At 40.9% G+C, this 16,578-nt stretch overlaps 1 long non-coding RNA gene across 1 annotated transcript in view; it reads left to right on the top strand.

The window, feature by feature from the left end:
- Nucleotides 1–1,140: 1,140 nt before the first annotated feature.
- Nucleotides 1,141–16,578, top strand: part of LOC134346329 (uncharacterized) — a 47,978-nt gene continuing 32,540 nt past the window's right edge. Inside the window, exons 1-2 of the long non-coding RNA XR_010017908.1 lie at nt 1,141–1,294; nt 7,443–7,606. This is a non-coding gene — a long non-coding RNA (uncharacterized LOC134346329). The remainder of the gene's footprint in view (nt 1,295–7,442; nt 7,607–16,578) is intronic.

Genomic DNA, 16,578 nt, shown 5'->3' with positions numbered 1-16,578 from the left:
TGCAGGAGCCAATTGGGCCCTTGTGCCTGCTTTAACATTAAAAATTATCATGGCTGATCTCTTATATCAGTGCAATTTTCCTGCAGTAATCCTATATCCTTTGATTTCTTTATTATTTAAATATCTGTAGATCTTTGTCTCGAATGTACTTAATTGCCTGAGCTGAGCCCTCGTGAGCAGCAAATTTGAAAAATTCACTTACCGTGCCCCCCCCCCCACCCTGTATATATACGTTTGTAGAACTTCCTTCTTATCTCTGTCCTGAATGGTCAACTATTATTTATTTTCAGATTGTGATTCATTTCTCTCATGAGATCGGATCTGTCTAAGTTCTGGAGGCTTTGAAGCCTGGTGTGATGTTCTATGCTTTTTACTTAAGAATCAGAAAAATATTATTAACCATTTTTGGTGTATATATGTTGTTTCGTACATTCTTAATGGAATAGTTGACAACCTAATGAACCTTATATTTTCCTGTAACTGGGATTTGATTTGTCAGCACTTACTTTGAAATGGTGTAAAAAATAGTCTGTTTTAAATATCATCTTGAAACCAATCTTATCTGTCAGTGACTAAATGGTACTCAGCTGACCAATTAAAATGTTTCTGTGGCTCCTTATTACATAGTGTGCTATGTCTCTACAGAGGAATGAATTCTCCAGTTCATACTTTCTACAGATAATGACATTTGGTTAATATTCTATCAGTTTCAGAGATTGCAGGCTTGAGTAGCAGATGCCCTTTATCTATATAGTTAAACATGTTCTCTGAAGTAGAAAGAAGTCATTTGCTCAGTCCAGCACATAGCTGCAGATAAATAAACCATGCACGGTTTCAAGGTCTTTATAATAACCTTGAAGCTGCACAGAAGAAAAGAATATATTTCTCTTGAAGTCATTGCATACATTCCCCTTCTCCAGATGGAATCTCGTTCGCTCTACTGAAACAATTTTCTCAAATTGCACATCCTACACAAATCCTTGCTTCTACAAATGTATGCTGAGAAAATGCAGGCACAATTTCTCCACATGCCATGTATTTTGAGCTGGCAGATTTGAAATAGTGTACATACACATAAATGCACTCCTGTTTTCCAATGCTATTGCAGTAATGTGCTCTTCGAGAAATGATGTAAATCAAACCAATCTAATCCACTGTGGCATCCAGCAAAAAATATACTGGCTGCAGCTGTTGTACCTCTCCTTCTGACGAATATTTATATCAGAGCTGACTGCAAGTATGCTGGGAGTCTCATCACACAGAAAATGCACTCGATTGTGCAGTAGCGCTAAAGGTAGGCTGAGGAGTGAGTGATTATAGTACATCTGCATAATGTAATTTAGTGAATTCATTAGGGTCTGACAGAGTGCATCATGAGAGAAACTAGTCCTTGTTGATGGGCTCTAATTGGTAATATCACTCGAGTCATCAATTTGTTATTGTTTGAATCCATGAAGCCGATTTTTTTTTTCAGTGCATATTTCAAGCTACTGATCAAAATGGCAGCTTTAAGTGACTTTGCTGCAAGATATTTGGAGAGTCATGTCACTGAAAACAGCAGCAACCCTTCCCAATCAGAATGCGATTGTTGTGATGCTGTTTTTATCTTTTCAATCAACTTAACAGGCAGTTCAGTTCATGCAAATGAGAACTGCTGCGAACCCAGCCAAGGAGTACGCAGAACCACAATGGGTAAGATGCTCGGGGATTCTGGTTCACTACCTGGGCTGTGAATCTCCTAATTGACAGTGCCATGGAGACACTGAGCTCACTTTGAGGAATGACTAAATTAGAGACCCAAACTGAAAAAAAGGACTTCCTGCCCTCTCTTCAGCACAAAAACCATTTATGGGTTATGTTTAAAAAAAATCAATCAGGCAATGCACCAAACAGTTATTTATTAAAATGTCAGTTTGGAAGTATAGTTCATTAAGGAATATCAACAACATATTAGAAATGACCCTGATCATGTTTTACTTCTCATCTACAGTAATTTTTAAAATATATCCATTATTCTTGTAAACTCTGTTAAGTTATTAATTAAGTAATTTGAGTTGAGGTCCTTAATTAAAATAAGCAGAGTCAGGGAAGGTTTGATAAAGAAAAAGTAATTATTTTTAAAAAGTTATAATAATTATAAAGGAGCTACTAATCTGATAAGATTACTGTTGGTAAATGTGCTTGTTTTGCCTGCAGCCTAATTATTCACATAGGGACTACAGATTCATCACCTTTCTCTTCCCTCTCTTCCCACCCCAGCACTTCAGTTCTAAAAATATTCACAATGAGTGAATTTACACAAGTGGCTAAATTACACCTGGGCTCTGAGCCAGAGTTTAATCCAGGGTCCAATCAATCCTGCCCTTGCTGCCTTACCTTGGCTTCAAATTCCCCAGTGTCGTAAACTTAAAATCTTATTCCTCTGCCCCAAAGTCTTCTGCAGCCTTGCCCCGCTATTTAACTTTATATCTTTACAAGTTTAAAAAGTCTTTAGGAAACTTTGTATGAGCATTTGTGTAGTGACTTCCATGACCTCAGATGTCCCAGTGTGTTTTGTGGCTGATTAAGTACTTGTCATGTTTTGCCACATTGTGCATTGGGGAAACAACAGAAGGACATTTTCCCTCTGTTGTCTATACTGGCTCTTTGTTACTAAAATTAATTGCGCTCTTCCTTGCCTCTGACAAGCATCAAGAAGTAAAACTTGTTTTCATTCATAATGACTTCTGCCTTCTGTCATGTGGAAAGCATTCTGTAATCAAACCATTGACTGAGGACTGGACATTGGACTGCTGCACATCGGCTTTGAGCTTGCCACTGTAGTTTACGCAGGGCATTTCTGGGTGAAACACAAGCTAGGATGTGGTACTTTTGTGTATTACAATATTCATTTTACTGCACGTGTAATGTCCCTTTGTCAAATGCACGGTTGACATTGATTTTGAGTGAGTATTATTTCTACCTGTACTGCCTCTAAATGGAGCAGAAAGTTCTACACCATCATTGTCACTGAAGCACCTCAGGAGAACCAGGAAAAACATCCAATCAGCTTGTTGCTTTCCTCAATATTTATGGAAGCTCTCTGTTGACATTGGGAGACCTAACTGGGCAGTTTCAAAACTGACCGTGGGTTACCTGACACCAACAGAGTGCAGAAGGTGTTATGTCCCACTGCTGAGATACTCATTGGATGTTTCGGTGGTGATGCAGGTTATTGCAGCTGCTCTGATGGCCATGGCCTGCTACTCAGGGCGGGTTGGGGGCCTCTCCCCAGGTCATGACCATCAATGGACAGCCTATCGCCACTGTGTCATGCCACCCGTTACCTGCACAGATGTTTTCTGGGAGGTAAGTGTTCCTTACTGCTTCCATAGCTACAGTCTGAGTGCAGACACAAGAATGCAAACATTGTGTTTGTAGGCACAGTCCTTTCAAGGACATCATTGCTGAGACACAGGAAATGCAGCACAAAGACATCCGGCCATACCCTACTAGAGTCTGGATCATTTTCTCCATGGAAGTCAGAACATTGACTCAACATCCTCATCACAGAATTCTTCCAAGTGGGCACCGCTGATCTCCGGTGTGCTTCTCAATTACCTGCATCAGAGCTATCACCCAGTAGTCTCTTGCGAAGAAATGATCTTTTCTACTTTGAATCCAGAGAAGGACAGGTGTCTTCTTAGGCACTCAAGTAGGCAGCCATTGACTGCACCATGTGAGACCACTGATGGGCAGGAAAGGTTCCCTCTCCTGGGTATGGATCAGGAGAGGAATTTCCTTAAAGTGTGTGCTGTCTTTCTGGCAAGCACATAACTCCTTCCTTTACAGAAGGCCCAGTCAGCTGGAGCATTGGCTGGTACTGCCCAGAGGGACGGGAGCTGGGCAATGAGAGTTCCTCCCTGTCTTCACTGCCACGTCATGAGTGCAGGTACAACAAGATTGCTCATGCAGGAAACCAGATGTAGGAATACCAAAATGTTGGAAACGCTCAGGCCCTCTCTGTGGAGGGAAAAATTTAAGGTCAATGGTCTTTCATTTGAACTTGAAAAATATTGTTAGATAATGGAGTTTCTCCATTGTGTGTGAACGTTACTCCTGGAGAAGATCTCGGAACCATCTCTTCCCAGGCTCTTCTTGTGGTTGGCCTGGTGAATCTCCTGACTCCCCCATGTACAGGAACTTCTGGCATGGATCTCATGGGCCAGCACTTGCATGGCCCTTCAAATGGATGTGTTGTCTCCCTCACCCCTGCAAGCTCTGTCTCCTCTTTCCAGCCAAGGTGCATGGAGAGTGTGCCTTTGAAGGATAATGTCTTTACCTGAATGCAGTGCATCACAGCGCAGGAGGATGCGTGAAAATGGGTGAGGTTCCATCGGGAATCATATGGGTTCTGTTTTGGTGTTTGTTTTTCTGAGGAGCGAGTACACTAACTTAGTTTTAAACTGACTGGTTTCATGAGTTACGCTGCAACTTGATTAAACATTACCACCAAACACGGCCTTGTTTAACAGGACACAATTGAGTACGCCTGTGACCTCCCACTTCGTTTTCTACTCTGCCAGATACCCCACTTTGTCACAATTCTCCTGTCTCTGCCTCACAAATGCTGACTTCTGAGGCTCTGTGCTAGATTGCTAAAGGAAGTGCAAGGTCTCACAGGAGGGAAGCAGTGCAAGCCTGCGAGTAGCGACAGGTCAACAATGCCGGTGGGATTTGGATTAATAGATTAATGTTGCTTGTGAAGTAAGGGCCAATGCATCGGTCTCAGAGATTCTAGGACAAGTCATCTTAAAGCTGGCAGCAGAACCTCATTGTGTGGGCATTTACCATCGTCTCCTCTAAATTAGGCATTGACCACTTTTCTACAATAAGTACAAACTGTCCTCAGATTAGTTGCCCATAGTATGACTCACTTTTTTGAATGGGAGTTCAGAAAACATAATGGCTTAGAAATTTAATGACGCATGTTTTTATGCATTGCATGACTGATCTGCAGTGTAAACACCAACCCTGAAACATCATTGGGATCTTACCGTAAACTTAATAGGCTTTCCGATTTGGAATCTATTGTTGTACGCAGCATGTGGAGCTCACTCAGCTGACATTGTTACACGTGCAATATCAAATGGACATCCCCTCTCCCTGGTGAAATCGATACACAGATATATATTTAATGTCCTTGATGTACACCACACAGCAAGGAAGACCTTAACAATGGCAACAGGACTTACACCTACAGTAGTTAAAGGGACCATTAAGTTCTTACCGGTGTATAGGGAATTGCACTGGAAAGAATTAGTTGGACTTTACAGGCTAAACAAAGAGTGATTTTGTGTCCAGGGTTACATGTATTGGGAGCCCTAGTGGTGGTCTGCAGGGCTTCCAGAACTGCATGAGCAGGAAGAGAGAGGTCAAAAATATGGTACCAAGAAGGCCTGACTCTCAAGAGCGTAAACAAGACCATGCCCTTAACTCCAGCTGTGCAAAGCGCCTAAGTCCTGAAGCTGTGGTTTTCCATATCACTGGTGGCATAGCTGCTGTCACTGGTCTATGCTCTGAAACTACTCGATTCTGCTCATTCACAGTCACTTTTAATTTCCAGCTCAAACCAAAATGGTTGAGAATTCAATCACATGATTGTCATTATCCCCAAATACAATCACTTTTTCACAAAGGCCTTCATTCTCTGGGGTTTTAAATTTCCTCAACATTATAAGGTGTTCCTTGCAAAATCTATAAAACGGTGTCTGGGGAATTTTCTTCTCTTCCCATACAATGACAAATGAGTGTAAACGTAAGAAAGAAAATTGTTTATTATAAGTCTCTTTAAAGCTCAGTTATCAGAAAGTCATACAGATTTGAATAATGTAGAATAAAAACAAAAGGAAAATAATTATGTTGTGGAAATACTTCACAAAATGATATTTGTTTTGTCTTTTAAATAGCGTTACAGGTATTGTTCCTTTTTAAGTATAAACAAGTTTCATTGAAAACCATTTAAGCTTTGTCAGCTAATACTTGTGCAGCCTAATGTCAAGGCCTTCACAGTTAAAGACAGAATGAAACTAAACCACCCCTGAAACCATTAGCAGGGAAGAAGAGACAATAAGTTATAAATTACGGGCAATGTTTCTTCTCCCATTTATAAATCATGCGACCTCAGTAAGCTTGTGTGCACCCTTCCTTAATAAATTAAATACTTGCCTGATTGTTCCATTGTGATTCTCTTCTCACAATGAAATTAATTCTGACTTGAAGATGGGTGGTTTCCAGTGCTCTGATAGTAGTTGAAAGGCTTAGAAAATTGACTTGAATCAGAAGAAATAGAATAGTTTATACTGCCAGTGCTTCAGTGCAGATGCTTATCAGAAGAAACAACTGCAGAAAAGAAAAACAGCAACTAATTAACTCATTAATTATTTCTCCCCTCACATAAAAATGATTCTGATTGATCAAAATTCTGAAATTATCTGTCTGCGCTACTTAGAAGATATTTCAATTAATTCTACTGCATGGGTAGAGATCCTGGCCCTACAATGTTTACCCTTTTTTCTCATAATCATTATGAAGACTTGCATGATGTGATAGAAGTCAATGACATATGCTAACCTTAGTAAACTGAGAATTACATCGTAAGTGCTCACATGAAAAAATCGTTCACATTCCTAATTTAAACAGTCTCAGTGTTGAACATTAAATACTAAATATATAGAGCTGTTGGCCTATAGAACACAGTAATGAGGTGAACATGGCTCGTCATTATTATGGAGTCGGTCGTACACACATGGGAGTGTTAAACTGGAAAATCCTGACATTGTAACCCATACTCACTTGCTGATGCACTGGCAGTGTTATGATCATGACTTACCAATAAGCACAGTGATGAAACAAAAGTGTTTGAAGATGCAGCTCTTAACAACTGGTTATCAACAATCCTGGCTTGGGTCATGAGTATGGCAATTTTTAATGGGATTTTTTTTTTGTCAAAGAATGAGTGAAACGATAAAAGAGACAAAGAATAACCTAAATCAAATGAGTAAAGATACTTTTTTTGGAAAAATAATTCCACCCCACTTAACCTGTAAATAAAGGTTCCAGCAATCATACCTTTTCAAATCCTGTATATTCCTTTAAAAATGTTTGAGTGTTATGTTTTTTTCTAATAATTTGATCTATATAAATTAATTTATTTCCACCATTATCTCATCTTTGCATTTGTGGTATGTAGCTACCAAAAGACCTTTCCATATGTGCTGAGTGCGAAGATATGACTTAAAGTCAGCTAATGGGAGATGCATGTTTGATTTGTAATGGGTAATGTGTGTGAAAAGTGGGTTTAACATCCAAATGTCCAATGAATGTACTGACAGAGTTTCACAAAACCTGCCTGGCAGCCACACATTAATCAACAGCATTCATTCTCGAAAATCTTCTTGCAGATGTCTCCAGCACCGCACGGATGTCAAGGTAGGGGAAAGGGCAGTGCTGAATTTGACAATTGCCAGTAAATTTTGGCCACCAATTCCAGCAGACAGATGGCCGCCTTCTACAGGATCAAAGAGCTTCAGACACCTGAACAGGAGCCTGAAATCCCGAAACACCGGTAAGCTAACATGCAAAATAAACGTGCTATTTCTTTACAGCCCTGTAATATACAGAAAACAGTGATATGGACTTACTTATTTATTTGGAGAGACAGTGTGGAATAGCCACAGGGCCCAGAATCCCACCCCCCCCCATTTAAACCTAGCCTACTCACAGGACAATTTATAACGATCAATTAACCTAGTAGGGAACCAAAACACCTGGAGAAAACACATGTTTTCCAGGAGGAGGATGTACAGACTCCATACAGAGGACACGAGGATTGGACTCTGAACTCTGACACCCTGAGCTAAAGGTGTCGCACTAACCACTATGCCTCCGTGGCGCTCAATTCTGTAAGTGCCCCCTCTTCGTGGATTGGCCTGCTCCCGTGCAGCTGGTGAGGAGTACCCTTTTGCTAATGGTTCTGTTCTGGCAGATGCTTTTGTCGTTGATTTCCCTCTGGTCTCCGCAATAAGAGACCAGAAGAGCACTTCATGCTGCTATATTAGGTCTGAAATTCAAAATGTTCATCTCATGTAGTAAGTCTAATATTTAGAACCTAAACTTCAAAGATCATCAAGTTAGCCCACAACACAGTCTGTGTGAACAATGGCTTTTCCAGACAAACCCAAAACTGCAGCATTGAGGCTACAGCACTTTTCTTTAGGCTGTGGATATCACTGGGAATTTTATTTTATTTAGGAATGCTGCATGGCGTGGGCCCTTCTGGCCCTTCAAGCCATGTTGTCTTGGCAACCCCTGGCAAACCTGATTAATCATGGGACAAGTTACAACCTACCCAGAGGTACATCTTTGGACTGCGGGAGGAAACAAGAGTGCTTGGAGACATTCCATGGGTAGGATGTACAGAGTCTCCTGATATAACGGCACCGGAACTGAGCTCTAAACTCTGGAACATCCCAAGCTGATCACTACGCTACCACGACTGAGGCAAGTAATTATTGCCCATCCGTAACTACCTTCCCTAAGAGGCAGTTAGGATGAGTGATAATTAAAGTCCAAAGTTCAAAGTATATTTATTATCAAAGTACATATGTATATGTCAATGTATACAGCCCTGAGATTCATTTCCTAGTGGGCATACTCAATAAATCCATAATAGAATAACAACCATCATAAAATCAATGAAAGACTGCACCAACCCGGCATTCAACCAGTGGGCAAAAGACAACAAACTGTGCAAATAAGATGGAGTCCTTGAAAGTGAGTCCACAGGGTATGGGGACTGTTCTGTGATGGGGCAAGGGAAGATGAGAGATGTTATCCCCTTTTATTCAAGACCCTCATGACTGAGGGGTAATAACTGTTCCTAAACCTGGCAGTGTGAGTTCTAAGGCTGATGGCAGCAGTGAGAAGAGAGCATGGCCTGGGTGGCGGGGGTCCCTGATGATGGATGCTGTTTTCCTGTGGCTACGCTCCATGTAGATGTACTCAATGATGGGGAGGGCTTTACCCATGATGGACTGGGCTGTACTCACCATATTTTGATGGATTTTCCATTCAAGGGCATTGGTGCTTCAATGCCAAGTGATATATCCAGTTAATATAATCTCCATCACACATCTACAGGCATTTCTCAAAGTTTTAGATAGCATGCTAGATCTTCTCAAGCTCCAAAGGACATAGAGATGCTGCCATGGTTACTTCATAATTGCACTTACATTCTGGGCCCAGGGCAGGATGTCTGTAATGATAACACCGAGGGATTTCAAGTTGTTCCACCTCTGATTCCCTGATGAGGACTAGCTCATGGACCTCTGGTTTCCTCCTCCTGAAGTCAATAATTGGCTCATTGGTATTGCTGACGTTGAGTTACAAGTTATTGTTGTGGCACCACTCAGTCAGATTTTCAATCTCCCTCCAATATGTTGGTTCATCACCTTCTTCAATTTGGTGGTGTTGTCAGCAAATTTGAATATGGCATTGGAACTGTGCTTAGCCACATAGCCATAAGTGTAAAGCGAGTAAAGCAGGAGGCTCAGCACACAGCCTTGTGGTGCATCTGTGCTGATGGAGATTGTGGAGGAGATGATGTTGCCAATCCAAGCTGACTTGGGTCTGCAAATGAGGAAATCAAGGATCCAATTGCACAATGAAGTATTGAGGCCTAGGTCTTGAAGCTTACTGATTAGCTTTGAGGGGATGATAGTATTGAATGCCGAGGCTATAGTTGATAAAGAGTATTCTGGTATATGCATTTTTGCTGTTTAGATGTTGCGTTGAGTGAAGAGCCAATTAGGTGGTATCTGTTGTGGACCTGTTGCACCGGTAGGCAAATTGGAGTGGATTCAAGTCATTTCCCAGGCTGTTCAATATGTTTCTTATAAACCTCGCAAAACACTTCATTGCTGTGGATGTAAGTGCTACTGGATGATAGTTATTGAGGCAAGTTATCATGTTCTTCTTTGGCACCGATATAATTGAAGAATGCTTGAAGCAGATGAGTACCTCAGACTGCTGAAGCATGAATTTAAAGATCTCAGTGAGCACACCAGCCAGTTGATCAGCACAAGTCTTTAGTACTCGGCCAAGTACCCTGTCTGCGCCGGAAGCTTTTCGTGGGTTCACCCACCTGGAGGATGCTCGCTCACCGGCATCAGAGACTGAAATCACAGGATCAGTAGGGGCTGTGGGAGTTTGTGATGGTTCCTCCAAGTTTTGGTGGTCAAAGCAAGCATAGAAGGCAATGTGCTCATCTGGAAGTAAAGCCCTGTGGTCACCCATGTCACTTGATTTTACTTTCTAGGATGCCATAGCATTCAAGCCCAACCACAAATGTCGAGCATCCTTCGTTGATTCAAGTTTAGTCTGGAATTGCCATTTCGCCCATGAACTGGCTTTCCAGTGATCATATCTTGTCCTCTTGTAACTTTTTTGGTCAATAGAATTGAATGCCTCTGATCTGGCCATCAGAAGATTGTGGATCCTATGGTTCATCCAGAGCTTCTGGTTGGGCAAGACATTGATTTTGTGGAGACACACTCACCTACAACTGTTTTTATGAAATCCGTGACAACCATGGTGTATTCACTCAGATCCATAGATGAATCCTTGAGCATGGCCCAGTCCACCGACTTGAAGCAATCCCATAGCCACTTCTCGGTCTCCTGCGACCATTTCTTTGTTGTTCTAATCTCTGGAGCCTTGTTCCTTAGCCTCTGTCTGTATGCTGGTAGGAGAGAGACAGCCAAGTGATCAGATTTCTCGAAATGCAGTCTTGGCATGGAAAGGTAGGCATTCCTTATCTTAGTATAACAGTGGTCTAAGGTAACCACTGATGATAATTGGGCAGGGATTTCTTCAAGCATGCCTGGTTGAAGTCTCCGACTATGATTTGAAATGCGTTGGGATTACTGGCCTTCTCAAGAAGGTGATGTCGAACTGCCTTCTTGAACTACGATAAAAGAACCCCAACAATGTTGCTGGAGAGGGAGATTCAATACTTAGAGCCAGGGACAATAAACCAACGCAGTTTTGACTATTAAGTCAGGATGTTGTGCAAGTTAGAGGAGAATATGTAGGTGATAGTGCTGTCTACGTCCTTCTTGGTCGGGAAGATTACAGTTTTGTGAGGAGCTCCCGGAGTAACTAAAGTGACTAACTAATAGTACATAATTGAAAAGTACCACTGCAGACATTCTGCCCGTAATGGAAAAAATAAGTGATTAGAATCTTAGATGGGCTAAGAATATAGCAGACTGCTTCATCTTGGATCACTCTGTGTTCCGTGAGGTTTGTTGGGGCTACAGTCATCCAGGCAAGCTGAGAGTATTCCACCATGCTTATGACTTGCGCCTTGTGGATGGTGGAGATGTTTTGCAGGGTCGGGAGGTGGGCCAGTCATCACAGCATATTCAGCCTATGACCTGTTCTTATAGCCACACTATTAGTGCTGCCAGCTCAGTTGAGGTTAATCCTTTCTCTGTTGAAGGTGGTGTTCTTGGCCCTAGAAATTCCATTGAACGTCAAGCATAGGTGATTGGAATCTTTGTTATTGGAGAAGGTCAATGCCTAACACTTCTGTAGCATGTACTGTATGTTACTAGCCATTGCTCAGCCAGTGCCCATCCATTCTGCAGCCCCATTCACTGTAGCTGTGCTCCCACTTTCCTTCCACTAGTAAGCACCAGCAAGCCCCACAATTTCATGTGCACACTCCTAAACAAACCTGTTATTATCACTGCAACTGAGTAGAAAGTCTTGAGATTGGCAACTGACCTTGCACAAGGCGACGGCTTGAATGCAGACCAGTGTATTTAAATTAAACATGATTGGTGTGTTAGAGGCTTCCCCGCAAGTTATTGCTTTCAATGATTTAAAACCTGCTCAGCTCCCATATCGTACACCATATGAGTTACAATTCAGACCAGTATTTCTTTCCTTATTATGTCCTAATTAAACAATGTTACAGGAAATTTACTGCTTAGAATTCCACGACCATTCTATTACAATATTGATATTTTAACTTCCTTGTAAATTGAAATCTATCCAGTGAATTTTATTTCAAACTACAGGTCACTGAATACCGTAAAGATTGCAAATTGATCTGAAAGCTGTGAAACTCATTTACATGATGGTGCTGCAAAATGTATATTTTATTCTCAGAACCATTCAATTATCTTAAGTGTATCAGGCACTGAAGATGACTTTATTCTTTGTAGTCATCTTTATTTCTGTTTTCCAAAATCTTAATCCCTGCTATGTTATTATGTGTACCATTAGGCCGAACAGCAGTCACATTCAATCTTGCACTTTCACGTTTAGATTTAATTTGTCAGTTTGGTTAATCAGATATTTCAGTTCTTTATTATTTCAAAATGCTTCGAGAAAATCTTTATGAAAGCTCTTGAACAATTTGTACAAATGATTCTGTAAACGATTCTGAAATGACAAGATAAATCTGAAACATCTTTTTGACAAAGGTCAAGAACAATTTACACCTGCAAATTAACAGCTGTGCTTTCTGTCAAGCTGCTGCTACCTGATGCCCATGCAAAATGATGCACACTGAATATGATTATGAGTTTGATTTTAACTTTGCTGCAGATTCTTGCACAGGATGATTCTTTGTTGCTATAGATTTAACATTTATTTTGTTTTCAATAAATTGCTAACAACAGTGTCAACAAATAAACAAACTTCTGATACACTCAAAGAATTTCACAAAAAATCTAACTAAGAATGGGCAGGGGCAGGAGCAGATATCTGGCCTGTCATGATCATTTCTTTGCATCACAGGAGTTGCAGTGTGTGATATTAACTTCATCCCTCAACAAACAAGTCGCCAAATCCACTGGCCTCTTGAAGGACCACTTAAGGCATCCGTTAGTCTTGCGAGACCATGGATCTGCGCCTGGAAAGTCTTCACTCTCCAGGGTGCAGGCCTGGGCAAAGCTGTATAGAAGACCGGCAGTTGCAAGTCTCCTCTCTCCATGACACCGAGGTTGTCCAAGCGAAGGACAAGGGCTGATACAGCTTGGCACCAGTGTCATTGTAAAGCACTGTGTGGTTAAGTGCCTTGCTCAAGGACACAACACGCTGCCTCGGCTGGGGCTTGAACTCACGACCTACAGGTCGCTAGTGGAATGCCTTAACCACTTGGCCACGTGCCCACACAAGTGCCCACAAGGACCACTTAAAGAGTTGTTTTCCAAGTGATTGCAAGTGCCAAGAAAACATCAAACAAACATGCATACAGAAGCTTACATTTTTGTTCTGTAACTCTTGCTTCCAGAGGTAACAGACAATTTGGCTATTTTACAACAGAGTATCATAAAGAAAGATATTTTTTCATCACTAATGTTGTAACATAAATGGGGTAAAGGGTTGCAATTAAGCTTCAAAATACTGTAAGCAGCAATTTTAAAATTTAATATTCAATTAAGATTTTCATGTAATTCCAAGTGCAGACCTATTGCAGAAATGGAAGAACTTATTCGGTTGATTACACCATGATCAGATCCTTGGATGCAGGAATGTCTGAAAAAAGATGCAGCCTAATTTAAGTTTTTTATCCTCTATATATTTGACTGAAATTTTCAAGAGGTTACTAGTTTTTATTGAGTAAAATTTCTCTGATAGTAGTCATGTTCTAATTGAATGGCTGACCAAGCCTCATGGTCTGAGTAATCCACTTTTGTCATTAAAAACAGAATATGCCGGTAGCTCTTAATGAGATGGGGACATCTATGGAAAGAGAAAATCAAATTAACTTTTTAGGTCAAATGACTTCATCAAAATTAGAACAATTTAAAAAAAATAGTTTTGGTTTCAAGTTGCAGAAGGATATTGGAGTGTAGGAAGGAGATGGATGGATAAAACAAAGGTAATATCGCAGATAAGGTGAGACTAAGGTTGCCCAAGTTATTCCAATGTTTATGAAACTATTTGCTTAATAGATTAATGAGGGTAAACTAAAGAGATGGGTTAGAGCTTTGGAATGCTTGCCAGAGTTGTTGCTGAACCCAAAAGGAGAATGTTTAAAATGGCAGCATTCAGGCAGCATCTGTGGGAAGAGAAACAGCAAGTTAATATGACAGGTGAAAAATCTTACTGGAGAACTACCCATGTTGGATACAATGAAGAAAAGCAGAAAATGATCTGAATTCAATTTGAATGCAAGTATCCTGCGATAGATTAGGTACGGTGAGTATATTAGTGCAGGAGTGGAATTAAAGTATCAGGCAACTGGAAGCTCAGGATATCATTACAGACTTAACAGAAGTGTTCTGCAAAGCACTCCGCTCTTGACCTTGTCCCTAACAAGCAGATAGTTTGGTGGACCACTTCTATTCAGTCAGAATGATATTTTGGTGTATTTTTGATTTTTTTTTGTTTGAAACAAGATTTACAACGATATCACTTATGAGCTGTTGTCACCATGCTGAAGAAGTGTCTCGGCCTGAAACATAGACTGTTTATTTCTACAGATACTGCCAGACCTGCTGAATTTCTCCAGCATTTTGTGTGTATTGCTTTACAACAGCTGTAATATGATTGCACTTCCTCCACTGTAAAACTTCAGAAATAAAGATAATTTTGTCTATAATGTTACAATAATTAATATTTTCTTCTGTTTCCCTGTCCTGCTTAATACTGTTCATAATTGACCTGTTGATAAGGCCTTTACTTTCTTTAGGCAGGCTGGAGGGTAATTTTTTTACTTGCTCGATTTTTTGCAGGAATTTGATCAAGTTATGACATTAAAGGCGAGAAAAATTTTTGTCCTGCCACTTAAATATGTCTGTTGTAATTAATAGAAGACAGCGTCTCCAACAGATTAAGTAGAGACAGATTGTAGTATATTGGTCAGTGCAATTGTTCTCCAGCGCCAATTATCACTGATCACGGTTCGATTCCTGCTTCTATTTGTCAGGAGTCTGCACATTCTCCTCGTGACTGTGTGGGTTTCCCCTAGTTTCCTCCCACATTCCAAAGATGTAGGGTTGGGTTTGATAAGTCGTGGGCATGTTTTGTTGGTGCCAGCAGTGAGCCGACACTTGAAGACTGTCTTGCTTTTCACTCTCTGTTTTGACGTACATGCAACAAAGAAAGCTCATCTTTAAATCTTTCCATGCAATTGAAAAATCACAGATCCAGCAGAGTAAGATTTCCATATGATCTAAGGATTACAAAAGGAAAACTGTATGGTGAATTTCCTAATTGTTAAGCGGATAAGACCGAGGGTCTGATGGCACCTATCCCAGGTTATTAAGAGAAGCTAGAGAGGAGAGTGCTGTGGCCTTGACAGAGATCATGACATCTGGGATCAAATGAGGTTCCAGAAACTGGAGAATAGCCAGTGTTGTCCTCCTGTTTCATAACATGTAGCAAAAACAAACCAGGAATTATAGATTGCTGACTTGCATATCACGAGAGAAGTTACTTAAAAATAGGATCCACTTGCATCTAGAAAAGTGTGGGCGCATTGAGGGACAGTCCACTTTACTCTGTGTGGGGGAGGTCACGTCTTACAAATATATTTGATTTTTTTAAGGAGGTGATGAAGATGATTGATGAGAGTTGAGCAGTAGATATTGTATACATGGACTTCATTAAAGTCGAAGTCCCACATGGCAGGGTGATCCAGAAGACTGAGGCTTGTGGGATAGTCATAGTCATACTTTATTGATCCCAAGGGAAATTGGTTTTTGTTACAGTTGCACCATAAATTAAATATTAATAGAACCATAAATAGTAATATGTAAATTATGTCAGGAAATAAGTCCAGGACCAGCCTATTGGCTCAGGGTGTCTGACCCTCCAAGGGAGGATTTGTAAAGTTTATGGACACTTGGTAGACTGGATTGAAATTTGACTTTGCCAAAGAAGATAGAGGGTAGTTGTGGTAGAGAAATGTTGTGGGCATGCTATGTTGATGGCAGAATGTGTGGTGAAAATTTTAGGCTGCACCAAGCACGTCATTGGGTGGTGTTGGTTGTTCATGCAAATGACGCATTTCACTGTATGTTTCGATGTGCATGTGATAAATAAATGTGAATCTGAACTTGAATCTGTTGGTGGTGTGTTTTGCAGGGATTGTTGCTAGACCCCATTGTTTGCAATACATCTGGATGAAAATGTAGATGAGCTGAATAGCAAGTTTGCAGATGAAGTGGAAATTGGTGGAGTTGTGGATGGTGAGGAAGGTTGCAGGATGTAAACCAACTGGAAATGAGAGACAGAGTTTAATCCAGACAAGTGTGAGGTATTGCACTTTGGAGGGTCAAACATAATGGTAAAGTATGCAACGATGTCCACTAACTCTGAGCCTCCAAGGAAAGCCACTGCTACTATCTGTAACCTGGTCATCTATGAGACTGAGGTACGCAGATGTTTCCAACGACTGGATAGTTGCAAGGCTGCTGGACTGGACGGCATCCCAGGACGAGTACTTGAGATGTGGGCAGCACAACTGGCAGGTGTGTTTACAGACATTTTTAATCTCTCCGTCTCCCAGTGTAGAGT

The sequence above is a fragment of the Mobula hypostoma genome, chromosome 1 (assembly GCF_963921235.1).
Source record: "Mobula hypostoma chromosome 1, sMobHyp1.1, whole genome shotgun sequence".
NCBI classification, from domain to species: Eukaryota; Metazoa; Chordata; class Chondrichthyes; order Myliobatiformes; family Myliobatidae; genus Mobula; species Mobula hypostoma.
The sequence above is the reverse complement of the archived record's forward strand: the minus strand, read 5'-3'. Positions and strand labels throughout refer to the sequence as shown.